The sequence below is a fragment of the Lygodium microphyllum genome, chromosome 10 (genome assembly GCF_053477565.2).
Source record: "Lygodium microphyllum isolate KBCC chromosome 10, Lygodium_microphyllum_v1.1.10, whole genome shotgun sequence".
Lineage (NCBI taxonomy): Eukaryota > Viridiplantae > Streptophyta > Polypodiopsida > Schizaeales > Lygodiaceae > Lygodium > Lygodium microphyllum.
In genome coordinates this window covers 35,728,936-35,733,109 of record NC_141144.1, presented here as the reverse complement: position 1 = coordinate 35,733,109, position 4,174 = coordinate 35,728,936, and positions in this window count along the sequence as shown.

Sequence of the window (4,174 nt, the reverse complement as noted above, 5' to 3'; positions counted from 1 at the left end):
TAATGCATGGAATATAGGACACGTGGTTTTGAAAATTAAGAGTCCAGTAGCATGAGTATGCTCGGTGGTGGCCCGATACAATGTAGAAATTACGTTTGGAGTAAAGGCATGAAAAGAAATATTTTTTCACCTTCACAATGCTAGTTGTAGATAAAAAATGATTGACCACTGTGAATCATAAACAATTGCATTGCACGTTGTCGCTGCGCTAGGGTTCAAGGTCACCACAAGGGTTTGGCAAGAGAAGAATGTATGGGGGTTCAAGAGCTTGGACTCTGAAGATGGTAGAGATAAGAGAAGGGTTGAAGGTTTCAAGCCAAGTTCTTGAAGATAATAGACAACAGGGTGAAGGTAGATTTAGGGAGAGGAGTAGACGGAAGAGAAGGGGTTCGAAGAAATTGAAAATGTAGAAGAATACTCCCAAAAAGAATTAGGAAATGTAGAAGAATACTAACAGAGATGAAGCCTATCACTTTCTTTTAGCATTATGAGAAGATATAACTCTAATAAACAAAAACATATATAAAATAATACTTTCCTCTATGTTGCTCAGATCGCCAATCTATTGCTCCCATTGGCTCCAAAAGGGGGGTTAAATACTAGGACACCTAACCAAAATTCTGCAGATCACTCATTTTTCATTTCCCACTTTGAAGTGCTCTTCACTGCTACCTGAAAATAGCGATCATGCATCACACGATTTTGTCAATCTCTCTTTTTACATAAAATCCTCTCAAATGGGCTGAAAGCTATATGCTTTCTTTTACATGTCATCCTAATCTAGAAGTTGTCTCTAGTTTTATGGATTTTTACAATATATAATATCTAGAATATAAAAATTTTGGCTAAAACTTGTCCAAAAATCTAATATTTTTGAACCATGGACACTAACACTAATGTCTAAAATGGCATTAGCTCTCTAAATCAATAAGAAAGACACACTCTAGATTTTTTTACACGGTGTGGACGTAGCGGCATGACATCCACTCTCTCCTAACATGCACATCCTCTGGCATGTGCCAAAGTCTTACGAATCTGCAGTGTCAGAAGAAGTATCTTCTGCCATGTCAATGTCTTCATCTTGTGCCTCTTCTTCTTCCTCTATGTCTTCATGCTCTTAAATTATATCCAAGTCTTCTAACTCATATGTTGAACTTTCTATTTGTTTGAAGAGCTTGATTCTTTTTCCAGCTATGGGTATCTTCATGCTTGTTCCATCCAATCCAGCCAATGAATATGTAATATTTCAGCACGAAATATTAATGAATTTTGACCACTACACACCCTACGCAAGAGCAACTTAAAATAATCTCCCCGTGACTAGAAGAACCCTGAGCTAAATGCTCCACCCTCGTGCGTTAATAAGCTCTACCCACATGGTGCATAAGAGGCCGCAGCTTGAAGGCCACAAGGCCGCAGGAGAACACCCTTTACGGGAAAGGCAAAAGGATAATGGTTAAAAATTTTCATTTTTTTAAATTAACCCCCTCCCCTCAGCCGATGCATGGCGGGGAGAGGGAAGTATGAGTGTAAGAGGAGTGTGGTGTGGAGAAGCCTGAGGGAGAGGAGGCATGCAAGCCAACCATGTGGAAGGCTATCTCTCCCCCCCTTATCTTATATAACCTCCCCTTAATCTTGGGGGAGGGAGGAGAGAGAGGAGCTACCCTCTCGTGAAGCCTCCGTGCTTCCGCCATCAACCGCCACGCTACCACCACGAGGGCGCTGCTATGCCATGCTGCCGCCTTCTTCAGCCACATCTCCATCATCATCATTATCATCATCATCTTCGTCATTATCCTCATCATCACCTCCTCATTTTCTCTCTCCACGATGGTTCTGACAGAGAAGCATTAGAAGCTTCTAATCTTAAGCCTCCATAGGCCTAGTTCCCCCGTGCTCCCTCGGGGAATTCAAACCCAAGCCTCGAAGGCCCCTGATCCTGCGTAGGAGAGGGAGATCGCAGACTGTGAGTCTTCGGGACGTGCAAGTAACCCAAGGGAAGCTCCTACGACAAAAATACACCGCATAAATGGCCCCAAAGTTAAAGGCGAGAGGCGCACATGCACGAGCTTCTACTTCGAGTTCGCATGTGGATAATGCCCCAAACCCCTATGCCCAGGTTCTTAGAAGATTAATTCTGCATAAAAGGGATGCATTGGGCACATTTAATTTTCATGGGTAAAATTATGAATGCAATTATTCATTTGTCTTACAAGATTTAGTTGCATGTTGCACATTGCTTGCACTTCCAAGTTACAATCCTGATCGCATTTTGCAAAAAAAGTGGATATGTTTAAATGCATCCTTGATTGCCCGCGAAAAAGAAAAGCGCATAAAGCATTTAGGTAATAATTTTCCAGTTGTGGTTTTGTATGAGATAATCGTTGTCATCCATTGGATGTTGTCCAAGTAGTTGCATTGCATGAAAGGGATTTATGTACCTTGCAAGTTGCCTGTGATGTTAATTACATCCTAGGTTGGCTTAGGTGTTGTAGGATGGATTAAGTCAATAATAGTCTTATGACATTCGTCATGCATGAACTTCTTTTATCGAAGTCGTATTTAGAAAAAGATGCATTTCATATTAAAGCTTGAATTCAATGCATTAAGCAAAGGGTTATGAGCTTAGTTCTTGATGAAATTCAACGTAGGTTTTATACAAGTTAGCCCTAAGTGTCAATCATTATAGTTTAGGCAAGAAAAATAAATGGTCCTTGTAGTTACATAAAAGGAAAAGTTTATGAATGTCATACTTGCATGGAATGTTGTATCTTAAATTTATGTATTTACATCTCTTCTATGGAAAGATCACCTCTTGTCGTAAGGCAATTAGATCGATTAGGAAATTTGCTTGCAATGATGTAACTCAAACAATGATTACCTCAATACGCTACGAAGAGGTAAGTCGCGATAAGATTCTACCTAGTATCACGCTTGAAATGCCAAGTCAAGACTTTTGACCTCAAAGGTCCTACCCACATATAACAAGTTGCAATGTCGCAAGATGTTCTGTTTAAATCACAAAGTAGAACTGCCACTCCTTGAAACAAGGTTGGCAAGTCTAAGTGCAAATCTAACTTGCAAAAAGGATGAGTGGTCATCCCGCTACATCACCCTTCCTTGGGTTGATTTGCCAAGTTAGGGAAGTTACATATTGCCTAGCAAGAAATTGACCGATCAAGTTAGGGCGACAAGGTTGCCCAGGAAATTGTTGACCTTAATATAAGGAGACCTAAGATGTTCGTTAATTTGGGTTAACAAGGTTTGCACTTAGGATGCCGATTTAATATTTTCAATCTTAAAAGTTCTATCCAGGCTGGATTATGGAATAGCCTTCAGGCTAGATTATATTATGTATTCCAAAGACTGATAAATAAAACCAATTGTTGAAAAGGAACTTGTTTGATATTGTTTTTCTATGTCAGTGCTAAGATTATGTGAAGGAATGAATGTTTAATTGGCTAATTAAGGAAGTTTGCATGTCAAACTAAATGTGATAGGTAATTAGGCAACTAAAGCAACCCTGAGGAAAGTGCGGTGGATGTGACCATGGGTACGTCCTACGGAAGGGTGGTCCTGGTTGGCCAAGAACTTTTCTCAAAGAAAATTGACAGCAATGAACGATGACCTAAAATCTAGAGTACTAGAGTCCCGATTTATGTTGTTTTAGGGGAACAGAATGGGACTATGCCTTACGGGCAAAGAGGTCGAGCTTTGCATCCCTCTCGTTTCCCATTCTCCTTGAACCAAATGCAGCATGAATCTGCTTTGACCCTGACGTTTCTGCGTAAAGTAGTTTGTCTGGGGCTCAACGCTAGCTACTGTTCTAGGAATTTGACCACTATGAAAACCCAGATACAGGTCGATCCTAAGTGGGAATGGTCGGAATGCTTCCGCTTCGTGGCAGACTTGGGAAGACCTAGATTGCAAACCCCGTGACATTTCGTGGGAGTGTCGGGCGGTGCTTTTTGGACTCTCTTCTCGATGGACTGCTAAGACGTGTCCTACAAGTGGATAGGTGGACACGTTACAGAATATGTGGCATTGTTATGAATGACCTTTACCACATACGGGCCAAACCAATGCTTTACCATCTTCCTAGAAGCACTGTATTGATTGTTTAGGCTATTGTCATAGATAAGCACCCAGTCATTTTCTTGAATTTCTCTTGGCC